Genomic DNA, 18,215 nt, shown 5'->3' on the forward strand with positions numbered 1-18,215 from the left:
TTTGTGAGTAAGCTGGATCTAAAACAATGAACTGTCTACCTCGCCCAAGTAAAAAGCACGGTGTTGTTTGAAAAGAGAGTAGGATAAAACAAAAAGGCAGACAAAATAGTAAAGAAGTAACAATAACACTGAAAATAAATAAAGAAAAAGATACATTAAAAAAATCTGTGACAATGCACATGTATTAGATATAAATTGCTTAGGAGACCACAGAAGGAAAGTACTTTCCTAAAATAATTTTTGTCTAACTTTAATTGAACATACATTTTCTTAATGTGCTCATGATCAAAATAGTTTGTGTACATTTCATACTCGTGGTGCAGCAGGAGAGAGATTACCTGCAGCTTCTCTAGCAAATATCCAAGCAGTATTAGAACCACTGACTTGAAGACTAGCAGCAGATTTTGAACAGAATATAGAAGGGGGAGTCCGTGATTGAAAAACTGAAAAGCACTGATGCGAAAGAAATTCTAGTCCTAACCTCCAAGTGTGCAGCAGATTTAATGATTGCTGAAATAACAAGCATTTGCAATGCAATAGGTCTCGCATTAGGAAAGTTTGAGCTATTGGTATTGTAAATGACAATTTTTTTATTTATGTGTTGGTTTTGAAAATAGCAAAATTAATAGCTTCGTCATTTACAATGCTAATAGTTTTAACTTTCGCAAATGTGACACCTATAGCATTTGTAATGTAATATGTGTTGTATTTACGTGACTTAGATGTATTGATATTACAAATAAAAATGGCTTATTTTTTTAATAATAAATACTTGAATAAAAGTTATTGTAATTTATAATGGCAAATGCTTTTGTAAATAACTTTTGTGAAGATTATGTTCATTGTATTTTATTGTGACGAAAATCCAGGAGCAGAAGTGAAATATTAACATATTTTTGTGACATTTGTAATAAAGTTTGAAACATTGAGAGAACACATTTGAACCAGTTGTTGTTGAATGGTTGCACAGATTGATGCTGTGGTGGCGCTGACTGATGTTGTGGTGACGACGAGTGATGCTGGAGCGTTTAGTCATGCTGTGGTAGCGCACAGTGATGTTGTGGTGCCCCTGAGTGATGTTGTGGTGGAGCTGAGTGATGCTATGGTGATGCGATAGATAGATAGATAGATAGATAGAGTGAGGGCGATAGATAGAGGGAGGACGACAGATATATACAGTGTTATGTGGCACTGAGTGGTATTTGGAGTGTATGTTCCATTGCAGAGTGTGAGGGTGCGCAGGGTGTGAGGGTGCGCAGGGTGTGAGGGTGCGCAGTGTGTGAGGGTGCGCAGTGTGTGAGGGTGCGCAGTGTGTGAGGGTGCGCAGTGTGTGTGAGGGTGCGCAGTGTGTGTGAGGTTGCGCAGTGTGTGTGAGGGTGCGCAGTGTGTGTGAGGGTGCACAGTGTGTGTGAGGGTGCGCAGTGTGTGTGAGGGTGCGCAGTGTGTGTGAGGGTGCAGTGTGTGTGAGGGTACAGTGTGTGCAGTGTGTGTGATGGTGCAGTGCAGTGTGTGCGGGTGCAGTGTGTGTGATGCTGCAGTGTGTGCAGTGTGTGAGGGTGCAGTGTGTGCAGTGTGTGTGAGGGTGCAGAGTGTGAGGGTGCGGTGTGTACAGTGTGTGTGAGGGTGCAGTGTGTGTGAGGGTGCAGTGTGTTCAGTGTGTGAGGGTGCAGTGTGTTTGAGGGTGCAGTGTGTTTGAGGGTGCAGTGTGTGTGAGGGTGCAGTGTGTGTGAGGGTGCAGTGTGTGTGAGGGTGCAGTGTGTGTGAGGGTGCAGTGTATGCAAGGGTGCGGTGTGTGCTGTTTGTGTGAGGGTGCAGTGTGTGTGAGGGTGCAGTGTGTGCAGTGTGTGTAAGGGTGCAAAAAAGTGAGAAAGGGGTGTAGAGAAATGAAAAGGAGGGTGAAAGAGAGGGGAGCTATGACAGAAGAGAATAAAGGATCTAAGAGTTGTGAAGACGAACAAGTGTTGAAGACCACACACACATAAAACCAATACAACTGCAGAACCAAAACCCTTGCACACTAATCCTCACCTACTTGATGTGCATATACCAGAACTGTGCAGCTACCCTCAGTACAGGCAGCACACGGTAGTACTGCAAAACACATAGCAGATAGTTCAGAGCCATACCGCACAGAGCTCAAAAACCAAAAAAGCAAAAAGGACCAGTAACATAACATAATAAAATGCATTTAATTCTAAAGACGAAACCTATTTTTGTTCAGCAGCACAAGAAAGACACAGCGGCTGAAGAGGGTGGCACAGTAGCAGAAGAGGGTGACACAGCATCAGAAGGGGGTGGCACAGCGGCAGAAGAGGGTGGCACAGTGGCAGAAGAGGGTGGCACAGCGACAGAAGAGGGTGGCACAGCATCAGAAGGGGTGGCACTGCATCAGAAGGGGTGGCACTGCGGCAGAAGAGGGTGGCACAGCAGCAGAAGAGGGTGGCACAGCAGCAGAAGAGGGTGGCACAGCAGCAGAAGAGGGAGGCACAGCGGCAGAAGAGAGAGGCACAGCGGCAGAAGAGAGAGGCACAGCGGCAGAAGAGAGAGGCACAGCGGCAGAAGAGGGTGGCACAGCGACAGAAGAGGGTGGCACAGCAGCAGAAGAGGGTGGCACAGCATCAGAAGGGGTGGCACTGCATCAGAAGGGGTGGCACTGCGGCAGAAGAGGGTGGCACAGCAGCAGAAGAGGGTGGCACAGCAGCAGAAGAGGGTGGCACAGCGGCAGAAGAGGGTGGCACAGCGGCAGAAGAGAGAGGCACAGCGGCAGAAGAGAGAGGCACAGCGGCAGAAGAGAGAGGCACAGCAGCAGAAGAGAGAGGCACAGCAGCAGAAGAGAGAGGTACAGCAGCTGAAGAGAGGCACAACACCAGAAGAGAGAGGCACAGTGGTGAAAGCCGAAGAGGAAGCAGAGTAACTCTAAGGAAGATGGTTAATCACATCCACACCTATCAGTTGATACATGTGTACAGTTTATATGAGAGGTGTCCGTGGACTAGTGCTCTTTGCAAACATATATCATATAGCTGTGTCAAATATGGTGTCCAAAGTTTTAGTCCCTGCCCTCAAAAGTTTAGGTGAAATGATGTGTCAATGTAAAATGTCCCGAATGGTAGAGCAGTATTACGATTTTCAATTGCTTAAATCGGTTAATATATTTCCCAAAAAAATGATTCTCCACCTAAATTTGTTCCAGCAAAAACTCTTGCCAGCACAGCTGGACATAAAATGAGAAGTTTGGTGCATGTCTTGTTTGGCTTGGTGTACATTTTCACATCTGTCTAGTGACTCGTTTTTTAAATCTTGTAATGTAATTGCCTTAAGTTTCCTAAAAATATTTTATAGCTGGCCTTGCTTTTCATGAAAGGAGCGTTTGCCAAATGAAATTGGTAAAATTAAACAAAAGAGGTCGGTTTCATTATGGATGGATTAAAAGAAAACGGCTTGCAAAACTTTACATTCTTATGCAGTGCTCCATTGGAAAAAAAGGAACAAGTGATTGCAAATAGCAGCTGCGGCCCACGTGTGGGGTTAGGTGCTGTGTGAGATTAAAAGATATGTACAACCAAGTTGAGTCACACGTTCAAGGTAAGAATGAAGTATTTGGGGCATTACCAGTTCGATCGCAGCCGTGATGCACTTCATGGATTGTGGGAGACATGATGCAAAGGATAACCAGACAGACAGCAAGGAACAACAAAGAAAAGGGTTGCCAATCCTCTGTTCACACTGGAACGAAATCATGCCACATTAACAAGAGCTAAACCCCGCCTCTTGCTGAAAACTGAAAACCCAATTCGAAGTCAGCAGTACTTAATTACAAAGTCCTCATGTGAGTGCTTGGAAAGTGGAAACGGAAAGTAGACATAAACAAAGGACACCAATTCCTATCACTTTATTCAAATTTGGAACAGGCTTTAGCAACAAACTTCATAACAAGTAGCGCGTGCTATAGTGATATAATACCGGAAATGGCACAAAATATTGGTTTTAAATGTGAAAAAGAGTGTTTTAGTTATTCGTTATTTTATGAAGTTGTAAAGAAGTGAACCACTTATTTAAAACAAGATTCTGAGAATGCCAGTCACCAGATCCTGCACGGCTATCGACCGCAACGTACCTCAGTAAGAAGCGGAGCATAAATGAATGTCCATATACACTATGGATGCAGCTGCAGGAATTTGATTAAGTGTATTAATAATATATGCGGCTTTGAAGTGCTTAGAGGGTAGCGGTCTGGCTCTGTATTATGCCTTGTAAGCCTCACAATGAAACGGAGAATCACAATCTTAGGGTGAGAAGACCCAGGTGGCTTGGGGTGCTGCTGGAAAGCTGCATGTGTAGAAAGGGGATGGGTGTGTTTTGTTTACTCATATGAGTATATATTTGTGTACTGCACTGTCTCCATAGTGGCTTACGCAAAACAATGAATGGCTCTTGTACTTACCTGAAGGAGAGACACAGCCGAGTTTTTACACCACTGCGCAGGGACTGTTGACCTCCCCCACGGTAATCACCTTGGGGTGATTAAGTACCCCTGAAGGCATACGGGGGAGCGAGCACAGAAAACACGCCAGCACTTACTGAAGAATCAGCCCAGATTACTCCAGCAGTGATTTAGGCAAAGACAATTACTGATTAAAACAAGCGAGTGAGAGGCGGGCACGCAGGCGTGTCTGCAATGCAAACACGCACAGACAGGTGTCTACGGTCACACGCATCGCTACACTCACTTCTCGGTCTCGCCCGCAGAGAGGGGGGTGGGGGGGCTGTGTGCCTGTATGCCGGTGTGTGTGTGCATGCGCGCGCCTGGGTGTGTGTGTGTGTGTGTGTGTGGGTGTGTGTGTGTATGTGTGTGTGTGCGTGCGTGCATGCAGAGGGGTGGGGGCTGGCTGTGTCTGTGTGAGCAGGGGCTGTGAGTTACTGTGCGCAAGCGCGCTCGCTCCCGCGGTGAAATCCGACACTGGGAAAGCGCGTGGCACTCTGCTGTCCACTTTCCCAAATACGGATAGCATTAGTTGTCTTGCTGACAGCATTCATGCTTTCGCATGAATGCTACGTCTGCTCGACCTAAAAGTCCAGTAAGAAAGGCTGCAAGGGAAGAGAAAAGATGAGCTATTGCCACAATTCTGAAATTAAAAGTTTAAAAAGAAACTTTAGAAAATACATAGTTAACAATTAGTGATGGTAGAAGAAATGTTTGGAAAGGGCCAATGACCGAATTGATCGATGATGCAGATGGAGAATAAGAAAGTATAAGAAATGGTGTGGGAATGGTTCATTTTACAGGAAGGGAGTTGTCCTCCAGTCTTCTGTGATACAGGCAGAGTCACTCGGGTGAGGGACTTTAGTCTCTAACAGCATTTACAGATAGAAATGAAAGCCATCAGCATTTTAATAAGTAAAGATGCTGTAGGTGAGGCACCCATCCTACAGCAGTGCTAACACACCGTGCAAAGGGGAGCCTCCCTAACTTAGGAAGAGTAAATGAAGGTGAGTCTGGAAGAGCCCTAGCTAGATAGCACCTTGGTATGGAGTATGTGTAGAATTGTAGAATTGAGTTGTTGGTCAAAACATGAAGATTAATGTTTAATAAGTATATTTATTTTTTATTTATTTATAAAGTTTTATATAGCGCGGACTAGATCCCGAAGGATATCAGAGCGCTTTACAGGAATTCGAAGACAGAGAATAATAAAACATGGACAGACTAGAAAAAAAGGAACAAACATGTTAATGCCTTTGTTTTAATTTAAAGTGATGGGATTTGCGTGTTAGAAACCATGATTTTCATAGCATCCTTAAATTGGGCCTGCTTTTCTGTATGAGAGTTTAATGTAGGTAGGTATTCCGATGAAAAATGAATTAAACTATTAGGCAGAAGCATGTTAGTAATATGGTCCTGATCAGCTAAGGTTAGCATTGCCTTAACAACACACCTTTGAAGAGCAGGGTCTATGTCCACTGGATGAACTGGCATTTATCAATTGATGTCTATGGAAAGCTAGATTCATCTGAAAAATTAGAGGAAAGAATGAGTGCAAATCTATACTTGGAAAACTACATGATCTGTAATAGCTGAGGTTAGGAAATTGTAAGCTGGTATTTGCCAACTCAAATGTCCAAATAACTTAAGAAGGTAGCATTGCATCAGACTAAAGGCCTGATTTAGAGTTTGGTGGGTGACTCTCTGTACATCAGGGTGGGGCAGGCTGGACAGGCTACAGCTCACCATATTTGGAGATCCCTGGTGTCCCTTTGGAGATCTCTATACCATGAGAGCAGCTGCTGCCATGGTGGCTCCTCCGAAGGTTCTGAAAGTTTGCGGAGTAGCCGCTATGTTTGAATCCAATTAATTTCTCCCACGGTGTAGGGGTAATTTTTATTTGTTTCTGTTCAGGACAGTCAAGCTTTCATCAAGCTGCATGCTCCAAATAGAGCTAATAGACTAATGTACTTACACCATCTGCCGCAACCCAGTTGGTGTATGATTTCAGTGACAAATCCAGCAGGTGCTCCTCCTCTATAAATATGACGGTCCACCCAACTCTAAATGGAGCGGGTGAACAATCAGTTTGGCAGACAGGGTACTCTACCACGTTTGTGTTCCAAACTCAAAATCAGGTCCTACGTTTTTGTCAGAAGAGCCAGTGACACCTAAGCTAAAAAATGTGAATGGCAATTACATATTTCTGACGAGTTGAAATGAGAAATAAACTTTACAAATAAGTACAATCCCTTCACATATTGTAACAAAATAGAATCTGGTTGTTATTCAGTTCTGTTCCCTTTCTGGCATTCTGTTCAGCTCAGTTAGAAAATCTGCTCTACTGCCCTTTAAACCTCATTACTCATTCTGAGTCTAATTTCATCCCTATTCTTTGTTTTGCGCCCTGATTAATTGGCTTACGCCTTCTGGCCAGTCACACTCTCGCACACTTTTTGCATCCTGGTCCATACTCTTTCACCCCTTTCTCTCTTTCACCCCATCTTCTCTTTTGTCCTAACTGGGATGTAAAAATCTTCTGCATTGCTCTGGAGAGTGCGTGCTTCTGCTACGAAGTCCTTCTAGCATACTGTATTGTTTTAACAGCCAACACAGCACAGACAATGATCAGAGGAGGGCTCTGACAACTCTCCATTAGCTGCAGTGAGATGCTTTGGTCGGAGTGCACTCCATGTGTGATTCCATTTCTTGGAACAGTGGCTTCTGTCATCTCCCTGTGATGGAGGTACTGACAGTGGAATCAGCAAAGTAATTATAGTGCAGGGCATTCCTTTTTCCTTGTTACCTACTTAGGAGAGCAGCTTACTGGCCTCTCCTGCATTTTTAAATTGTTTGGCTAGTTCCTTATCAACCGGGTTCCTCACCCATCCATGAGGTATATGGATGTTGCTTGTGTGCGCGTTATGAGTGAGTATATGTTGTATGTGCACAAATTCCTCGTGTGTGAAGTATGAATGTGAAAAGCAAAATAGTGCATGTGGATACAGCCACTGTGGATTCTGTTTTCTATTCGGCATACTTAGGTGATATACTAGTTGGAGCATAGACAGCAAACAATGTATATTTCAGCCCCCTCCCAGAGCATTGGCTGGGTAAAGTCGACTATCCTGCCAAGAGGGGCAACCTGCATCAAACTTTAAATAGATGATTGACTGAGCAGACTGGGATTGGAGATGCCCATGCATGAAGAAGACACTGTTCAGAAGAAGTCTGTGAAGGGGCTCGGTTAAGTGTAGTGACATCACTGCTGCACCATAGGGTGTGACATGCATTGTAAAACTGCAAGAAAATCTGGCAACCTCCTCATCAGAGCCCATATCGACACCTGTGCTTATGGTGGCTGGTAGTCCACCAAGAGGCAAGTTTACATTTATATTCTAGCATTGAGAAGGGCTAAAACAAACTCAACCATTGGATATGGTCAGACATCCAAAAAAGAGTTTTAAGTGCTTAAAGTCCAGATCAACAGGGGGAATGGCACTGCTTGGACCAAGAGCCAAGGATTGGCACCTGCTTGTTTGGCGGGGGTTGAGACTGGTCTGAGGAGGACCTAGGTGGAAAGACCTAAATGACTGCAATCTCTGAAGCTCCCAGCTCTACTATCAGTTGACTCAAACGAACACCGGAGTCCACTTCCTTGTAATGAACCCCTCGATAACAGGAGAGGAGAAGAAGAGGAAGTAGGGCTTACACTTGGGCCGGGCATCTCTATACTCCAAAAATCTTCACACAAGAAAAGATTTGACCTGACGCCAGAGGAAGAGCAATCTCCTCGCTCCCCTATGATAAATATAGGTGAAACAACTGATACTGCTACCACCCTTCAGATAGGAAAAAACAATTTAAATTTCATATCTTGGAATGTTGCAGGGCTAGCTAGCAACATCTCCTTTCAACCTTGGTTAGATGCTGTCCTAAATTATGATGTAATATGCCTCCAAGAAACATGGGCAGCGGAGGATTACACATAATTGGTTATCGGACCCTCCACACGCCTGTTATTACAACTACCCAAGGTAGAAATAAAGGGGGTCTTACTACATATGTTTCCACGGCAGCAGAAATTAAAATTTTAAAGTTTATATCTACAGATCACTCTCAGATTCTGACCATGAGTGGTGGTCGTGTTAAAAACATGACCATAGTACATTTTTATAATAATATCCCCAAAAATAATGTGGATAAAGTAATGAACAATCTTAAGAGTAGTCTATGTATCATTCAGGACCATTTACACGGCGAAATGGTTTATATCTGGTTGGGAGACTTTAATTGTACTATTTGTCCATATGGTTCGTCGGACATGTGCGGTCTAGCCGAACATAAAGAGGACTCTCCCACCCATTTCATCCACTCAAAATTTGGAAATGTCCTTAATGATATGTTATTCTATTTTAACTTGTCTTATATTAATGAAATATGCTCCCCACCCATTCCTTTTTGCCCTACTTTCAATGGCAGGGGATGTCATTCAACGATTGACTTTACTCTCTTAACTGTTTCCCATGCAACTTTGATCTCCTCATGGGAAACCCTTCTTTTACTTTTTAGTGACCACTATCCCATTTGCTTTACCTTAAAATTCAGAGGGCAAACTAAGATTTCAAAAGAGAAAATTGCATATCTGCCGCCAGTTAAATTAACTGCTTCCAATTGATATACCTTAAAATGGAACAAGGTGAATCCAGCGGATTTTCTCTTAAAATTGCATTTGGCTTGTCATGCAGACTTACTTGTCTGCTTATCTCGCACAGAGGAACCAGTCAAAGTCGTGAGCTCCTTTATTAAAATTCAGGGCGAGATGAAGAATCTTTTAACTAAGGAACATCGACTAAACGCCAACAAATTACATGGTTGGTTTGACAAAAGCTGTACCAAAGCATACTCCTCGTTGAAAAGGGCTTTGCATACACTACCTAGATCCTCCCTTACGATTCGGCTAGCCAGGAAACAATATAAAGAAGCCATTAAACTTAGGAAGGACCAACTGAAAAAGGATGCTTGGTCAGCTCTATGTGATGCCTCCAAAAGCAGGGATAATACCGCTTTCTGGAGAATTGTCAATACACCATACTTAACAAACAAAGATGTAGATATTATAGATCAGGCTATTAATGGGGAAATATGGGTAAATCACTTTACACATCTCTATGATACTGTGACCTCCCCAGAAAATGCAACTCCCAGTTTAGGCCTCCCAAATATCCAGTCTGAAAACTTACCTCCTACAGTGTTTCCGCTGGATATCATTTTCAACTATCGGGAGGTTTTAAAAGCTATCAGCGACATTACCTCTGGTAAAGCTCCGGGCCCAGATGGAGTCCCAATAGACGTATATAAAAATGAAATCGATCTGTGGGCTCCACTAATAACAAATGTTTTAAATAACGTAAATCAGCAGGGGCGCATTCCCTCTTGGACGGAAGCTATAGTGGTCCCTATTTTCAAAAAGGGCAATCGAAATGACCCTACCTGCTTCCGCCTGATCTCATTGCTTGATGCATTAATGAAAGTAGCAGGTAGAATAGTGCTACACAGGATTCAAACATGGGCTTAGGAAAATGATATTATATCAAACCTCCAATACGGTTTCAGAACGGGGAAGGGCACAATAGAGCAGGGTTTAAATCTCGCAATGACAATATCGAAGTACACTCAGGCCAAAAAGGGGCATCTATTTATTGCCTTTGTTGACCTGAGCTCTGCTTTCGATTGCGTCAACCATAACTTTTTATGGGAAATATTAACAGACATGGGTTTGGATAACCAAATCCTACAGTTCATTAAAGAACTCTATAGGGGAGCTGGCGCTAGGGTCCATTACACCAGATTGGGTGAGTGTTCAGAAAAATTCCCCATCAAGAGGGGTGTGAGACGGGTGCATTCTTGCCCCCCTTCTCTTCACACTTTATATAAACTCGATCAATCAACACCTTAGGGAATCCCAACACGATCATCCAACTATATTGGGAATACCAACCCCACTCTTTTTATATGCGGATGACGCTGCCATAATGTCCTGTACTAGAATTGGCCTGCAGAGAGCAGTCCTCAAATTTACAAACTACATGGCAGAAAGGGGTTTAAAAATCAATTTTCCCAAAACATATATAATGTCATGCGGGACAGGGGCAAAGAGGACTCCCTGTTCTATCTTTCTTGATGGTAGGTGGATTGAGTCTACAGACCGATTTACCTATCTAGGTATACACTTCGATAGAAAAGGCAGTTGGTAGCCCGCTGTGTCAGCTCGACAGCTAGCTTTTTCTAGGACTATAGGCACCCTGAACCAGTTTGAGGCAAAAATCGGAGGTAGACCAGTGAGAGAGCTGATCCATATCTATAACGTGAAATGCGTTTCTACAGCTGTATATGGATCAGGACTCTGGGGAATGGAAAACGGTCAAAAGATTCAGCGTACTGAAAACCAGTTCATCCGCTATTTATTGGCTGTACCCAAATCAACATCTACCTATTTGGCACATATTGAACTGGGGCTTCATTATATACTGGACATTATTAAAACAGCGCCCATTCTATTATGGCATAAAATCTGGGTCACCCCTGAAACCTCACTAAATCGTGATTTAATAAATGAGTGCGTAAAACTGGAGGGAGTGGGTAATATTAAATGGCTAACCTATGTGAAGAACATGATGACAGAGCTCGGCCACTTGGAATTTTATACTAGTCCACTGACCATGGAACTAGTATCTAGGAAATCCTTGAAAAAAATGGTCATGGACCATCTAGAGGTGGAGTATGGAAAAAACCAAGCATACTGTCATAAGATACCCACAAATTACTCTATTGGAAGGGCTCCAAAGGGATCTTACGTCTAACCCCACTTGTTATGACCGAATGCTACTCTCTCGTTTTAGGTTTGGCATCTTTTACCGCTTGATTTCCTTCCCTCATGTTAATAATTGGACTATGGAAAATTTAATTTGTCCTTGTGATGATAAATTCTTTCAGTCTAATATCCATTGTGCTTTTTTTTGTAAATTCTATGAAATCCCACGGAGGACTTTTCTGAAACCAATTTTAAAAAAATGGGATATTCGTACCTGTAAACTTGCTTTTATCAGACTGCAGCAATTGGAAAATGACTTTGTAATTCATGCAGTTTCTGGCTTTTTAAAACTTGTCGTGAAATTTCGGTCCACAATGAATTAACCTGTTTTGATAAATCCTACTATTAACTGTGATAATTGAAAATTGTTTTTAACTATTTATTATTGGTCATTTTTATGAAAGTAATGTTGGCTTTTATGATTTTCTTTTAAAAATCAAATAAAGCTTTTTGAATCTGACTGCAATCTCTGTGATCCCTAGCCCACCACTGACAGGTGTTCGTGCTTCCGTCACTCACCTGCGTTTGCTGGTGCTCATTGCATACAGTGATCCTGTTGGCTGAACTGGAGTTAGGAGCCACACTGCCTGCAGACTGCTAGGGATCGCCTCTCTAACAGGCACACATGCAAAAGCTGTCTGCACAAGAAGCCCTTCCAAACTATTCCATAACTGATAGAAAGGCTCCTTGGAAAGGCTCCTTGGAATTTTGTCAGCAACTAGTGAGAACATTTTAGAAAAGTGGCTGGGCAGGTGTGCCCCAAGACTGTGACTCAAGGAAAGAGTAAACTCCACCAGATTCACTCCATTAAGTTCCAATTTGATTTTCCCGCATTGAGTCAAAGGCTTGATCCCATTGTGTTAGTAGACTTTCCCCCAATTACAGGGTATACTGCTTCCTAATAGTAGATTGTAATTAGCTCCCTTTGTGTCTGAATGTGCAGTACAATTTTCCAGTGTGTATAGCATTAAAGTACTTCGATTTTTCTTATTCTTTAGTACTGACTTGACGGGCAGTTTATTTATTCTTACTTAATGTTTTAGTGCAAAGTCTTAGGGCGGGTATCCATGTATTAATGGAGCTCAACATATCCAGCTTGGTCACTTATTCCTTTCTCACTACATCAGCAAATGTTTGCCAGTTTTTTAAAACTGTTTATTGTCATTTTTCAGTTATACATGTTACAGTACCAATATATATTGTTAACAGTAGAATCAGTTAACTCAAATCACAGATTATACAGTGCACGAGGTCATTGGGTACATTAACAAGTCATAAATCAGTACAGCTTCCAATTAAACTCAACATTAAACTGCTATTATCAGAGCTAATCACTCGATCATTCATTGACCTTGTGTGCCTACACAGTAAAGATAAATGATAGATCCTCCTGCGCAATGATCGAAAGACCCCGTTCGACATTGCCGTGTGGCTTCTACTAGGGGATGCAAATCTAAGACCGTAACTGTGAAATAAGTATCCTCTAGTAATAGGGGAAAATAACCAACATGGAAAGAGGGTAGGTTAGAAGGGAGTGAGACGGAGCTGCATACGCTCCCATATCTTCGCAGTTACATCTCAACTGCATCATTACAATAATGAGTTGTGGTACACCATTCCACCGAGCATGGGTAGTAAGAATAGTATTATACATGATAACAATAAGTCATTACACAGCTGTTATAAAACCAGATCAATCTATGTTAGGAACATCCGGTGGGTCATCCGAGGCTGATGCCACCTGTAATGCCATCAAGATCGCACACCAGGCTGCAGAGATAGGATATTTACGCAGCCACAGCCTGTCCTCCCTCAGCAAGGAAACTGCTTCAGCTTTGGTCCAATTTAACATAGTTAGTCCATGCCATAAGGGGGATTTCTATCGGGGTGTTATAAGCCATTTGGCCACCACCAAGCCCCTGATCCAGGTATCTAGAGGTCGCTCTTTGGCCCTTCTGCCTAGAAAATATACCTGTTATGCAGGCCTTCCACATGGACGGTAGCGGCCTGTCTGTGCTGACTGTGGCTAAGTTAATTACACCATGCCAATAACCCAGCAGCCTGGGACACGACCGACCACAACATATGTAGTAGATTCGTGTCTACCAGGTTACATCGCGGACAGCATGCATCTGTTCTTTCGAAATATCTATTCATTTCATCTGTGGTCAAATAAGCCCTGTGGATTGTATTAAATTGAATAAGCCTAAACTTGCCATTTCTGGGGGTCTGCTGGGGGCCCAACAACCTCTACCTGGTCACTACTCAGGGAAGGGGGCCCCGCGCTGTAACAGAAAGCGATGTCCATGACGCAATTTATCATGGCATGTCTGCCTGTTACAAAATTCTTACTCATTCAGCATCTCACAGCACTGCAATGCACTCTCAAAAGCATGTGTGTATACACAATGTAGTCTCCTCCGTTCGTTAGTCAAAAAGAAACTCTAAAACTTTCATATTTAAAAGCAGTATAAAGATTGCACTCAGTCGTGGCATATAATAAGTACTGAAAAGGCCGTAAGTTCCATACAGATCTAAATTTGAGTTTTTTGAGCTGCCGTCAGAATTCGTTATTTACATAATGTGTGCAGCTGAGTCAAATCGCAAATAAAAGGAATACTGCTTTCGCTTAAGATGTTAATAATATCTCTGACATAGTTTGAAACGCGGTGTCTCCCACGGCAGAACAACTATCAAACTTGCAATAAGGGAGCCTGTAAGATTAACACTCGCGGAGTTTGTCAAAACAGGTCTTACCTATCCGTCGGTACCCCGGGACGGTCATTGAATAATGACCGGAGGTACCGACGTCGGCCATGACTCGATCTTAAAACTCAGGCGAAGAGTAGCGTCTGTTCGTGGATGGGGTCCTAATAGGTCTCCATTCAACTGCCTGTCAGGAAAACCGCGATACGGTCCTTATGCGCATAGCTCCTAGGAAACAAGTTCCCCGGTTGCTAGTGGTTACAATGGTCATGTGGTTGTGTGTTGAGATGTAATTTAAGGCGCTTGCGCTGTATTCCTATACTTCTCTAGAGTAAAGTTTCTTGAAAAAAAGGTCAGTTGAAAAAAGGTTACAACAAGCATAGCACAATGTAAACATCAGCGCTATCGTTATTAGGTGTTGTGGGACTCTCTGTGCATTTCTCGCATACTCGTCCATATAACCTATATTAACTTTCTCTGAATCAAGTATTTAGCTAATGGCTCCTAGGGAACAAACTCCCCGGATGCCAATAGTTACACTGGTCACGTGGTTGTGTGTTTAGATGTGGTTTCAGGCGCATACGCTGTGTTCCTGTATTACTCTAGAGTAAAATTAGTTGAAAACAATACAACGAGCATAGCTCAATGTAAAAATCAGCGCACTGGTTATTAGGTGTTGTGGGACTCTCCGCGCATTTCTTGCATAATCGTCAGTATAACCCATTTTTTCTTTCTCTGAATCAAGTATTAGCTACTGAAACACGCATTGCACAATACAAAGTATGCGCAATAGTTATCAGACACCGCTAGTTAGGCCCAACCATTCGTCACCAAGCCATCAATACAGACATACCCTGAAGTGGTTCCTAGTCTGAAGTCAGAAGTTCAAAGTGACAACCAGGGTATCTCATCATTGAGCCCAATGAGGTCACTTTTCAATCTATATACCCATCTTTGCTCTATACGCAAAAGAAAATGTTGAATATCTGTGACATGTGCAGGGATGTATGGTTTCTCTAGAACAACCCAGTGGAGATCAATGTCTGTGTGTCCTGCAGCTATGTAATGATTAGTGAGTTTAGTCGCGCTTTTTTGGCACCGAATGTTGCTCCTATGCTCCGAAATTCTCACTTTAATTTTACGTGAAGTCATGCCCACATATCTCTTATGGCATGGGCATGTTATCAAATAGATAACCCGGTCGGAATTACAATTCGTATGTTTGTTAAGCACCCAAGGGGTAGATGTACCTATGTCGACCTCTGTCTGGTGGCTCGTCAGAGGGCATACTGAACAGTTTCCGCAAGGGAAGTGTCCCTTCACTGGCTTTAGACCCCATAAACTCGACCCTACGATAGCAGACTTTTTATCTCTGGGGCGAGTGTGCACCAACTGGTCTCTCATGTTGTTACTTCTTTTGAAAGCAAACAATGGTGGATGTAGGGTCTTGCCATCGATTTTTAATACCTTCCAGTTCTTCAAAATACTTTTCTTTAAGGCATTCGAGTAGCTGCAAAAGGTATTGACACAGGTAATTCTCTGGGTTGAAGGATCATCTGTGGGCGTCACCTTAGGTTCAAGTAGGGCATCCCTATGGTTATTGTAGGCCCTTTTCATGGAAATGTTACTGTCCTTCTCTGGTATTGTCTATCCCGGAGTTGGGTAGACAGAAGGTTGGCATATTCTCTGTATCTCGAGACATCCGAACAGTTTCAACAAATTCTCAAAAACTGTCCGAAGGGCAAATTTTCTCGTAGTGCTTGGGGATGGTAACTATAGAAATGTAGCAGTGAATTTCTAGCCATCGGTTTTTTGATGAAAGGGTTAGGCGGGGTAATCAATACCTTAACATTTGTATATTTTCTTTGTAGGTACCCGGTAATCATTTCCACTCCTGCTTAGTTGGACATTACCGGTGTAGTATATGAAATGTTTCCTTTGAAATTCTCACAATAGTTTTTCACTTTTGATAATAAGTAGCAGCTTTATATATTTTTATCTGTTTGGTCCTGAGGAATGCCCTGATACTAGTAGATCCTTGGGAGGGCAGAAACATGTCGACCTAATTTCTTTGCTCAACAGTTGACAACCTCAAGTGTTAGCATCATGACAAGGGCACTCTTCGAGTAACATTGATATAGAGCTCCTTAAGTCATTGTTTCTTTTTGTTTAGAAACCCTCTTCACGTAGCATTAAGACATGCCTTTGGGTTCTATGTTGCACTCGGTGGAGTCATCAGCCATCCTCTAGTCTTCCAATCAGCTAAGGGTACCCTAGTCATTTCTTCAGACTGAGGTCCCTTGTGAGAGGAGGCCAGACCCAAATGATGAGATATCACAATTTGTGAATGATGGGTTCTGGCAAAAGAGGTACTCTTCTCTAATAGAGGAGGCTGTTGTCTTTACTTTTGACACATGTTTACCCCTGCCTGTCTCATTTTTCATCTTCTTTTTTAGACCCGAGGTGTTGTGTGGTATTTAAGACACAGACATCAACAAGACGGGGAAGAAACTTTACCAGAGCTGTTCCCATAAACAATGGATGCTGCCCAAACACAAACGGAATGAAAATATATTCGTGAGAACAACTGGTTCCCTGTATTAGGGAAAACTAGGTGGGGTTGTAGGACCTAACAAGGAGCTCCACTTTGCGATCCCCAATGCAGAGCAGTGAAATTTGTGTAACTGCAACCAGCACAGATAATCAACAGTTTACATTTCCCATGCGGGGGTTGAGATAACAGTAAACACATCCGAACTAGGAACAGCAAATTAACAAAGTCAAAGACCGAGTGCCCGTTGTATGCAGTTCTGTGCGAAATCATTATGATAACTTCAGTGCCCCAGGAATCATACAATACCATCCGACGTTTGTGGCGTTATATCCGGTAGCTGCAGCGACACCACATCCGAAAGTCCTACAGCCGACGAACCATCATCCTCCGATGAACAGGGAGGAGTTCCCTTTATACTGGGCGATTCTACAGTCTCTGCAATCCGCCCTGCCTTGCGTACCACTGCCTGCCTTTCTTGTCTGATTAGATCTAATCCTGGTGCCACCGATAGACCAGGGCCACGTCTCCTGGGCCTCCTACGACGCTGTTGAGGACCGCTCATCTCTCCCCTTCCATCAACCAATTAACCCGTAGATCCAGGGCCCGAAAATTGACCCGCCGTTTCCGGACAGTCTCATGTATCTTGGGGATGGATAGATTAATGAGTAGACAATGTTCAGTTGGCAAAGCTTTTGTTTTACCAGAAGAACCCTAAGTGTATAGTCCGGGAAGAAGAGGACTTTAACATTGCCAATCTTGATTTCCATCAACTTCCTGGTTTCACGTAGAATAGTGTCTCTGTCTTTAAAGTGCCACAATTTAAATATTAGGGGGTGCCCTCTTGCTCTGGGAGCTGGCTTTCTGCCAGGTGTTTGGTACGCTCTCTCTATGGAGAAAAACAGAGATAGGGAGGAGGGGGGTAGAATGTCTTTAAGCCACTCTTCCAGAAAACCCACCGCATCTTGACCTTTCATCCCTTCCAGTCACACGATCAGGCGAACGTTATTTCTCCTGGAGCGTCCATCTGCATCCTATCTTCCAGGAGCAGGATGCGGGCTGCATGTGCATTCTATTGTTTCTCAAAAAAGTCAATTGCCGGCTTCAGCTCTGCAATGTCCTGTTCCACTGCGTCAACACGATCCCCCTGCTTCCCATGGTCTGCATGCAGTATCTTGAGATCTATTGCAGCCTTGTCTATTTTGGTCTCCATGGATTCCCTATTTCGCTCTATGGCATGGGGTATGACATCCAGTCAGTCCTACGAAGGGTCCTGCCTCCTAAACTGCTGAGTTTGATCCGTATCCGCGAGCTTGCAACTTGCGAGGAAGCTTGCGGGACAGCCCCTCTAGTGAGACCCATCTGCCCGGCCAAGATCAGTAATGCATGCCAGGTAAGTGCAGGGGCATAGGAAACGTGAACGGCCGCAGCAGTTTCGGGGGAAGACCCTCTTCCTGTCCACCAGATCATCTGAGCGCTGTACCTCCGCCGTTACAGTGACAACTGCCGCCTCCTGGCGGTTACCCACGCTCTGCGACACCAAACTCCTTCACAGTAGGATTTCTGTAGTTAAGGTGACTATGCCAGTAGAGCTCCAACCT

General features: G+C 43.4%; 1 protein-coding gene and 1 long non-coding RNA gene across 2 annotated transcripts in view; both read left to right on the forward strand.

Annotated features, from left to right (window-relative positions):
- The window catches only part of INPP5F (inositol polyphosphate-5-phosphatase F), an 819,847-nt gene that overhangs the window by 54,748 nt on the left and 746,884 nt on the right, over nt 1-18,215 (forward strand). The gene's annotated exons all lie outside the window — the stretch shown is intronic.
- On the forward strand, nt 974-1,881 carry LOC147712166 (uncharacterized). Its single transcript, XR_015295740.1, has 3 exons — nt 974-1,294; nt 1,366-1,688; nt 1,722-1,881. It is a non-coding gene; the product is annotated as an uncharacterized LOC147712166 (long non-coding RNA).

This window comes from Lissotriton vulgaris, chromosome 5 (assembly GCF_964263255.1).
Source record: "Lissotriton vulgaris chromosome 5, aLisVul1.2, whole genome shotgun sequence".
NCBI classification, from domain to species: domain Eukaryota; kingdom Metazoa; phylum Chordata; class Amphibia; order Caudata; family Salamandridae; genus Lissotriton; species Lissotriton vulgaris.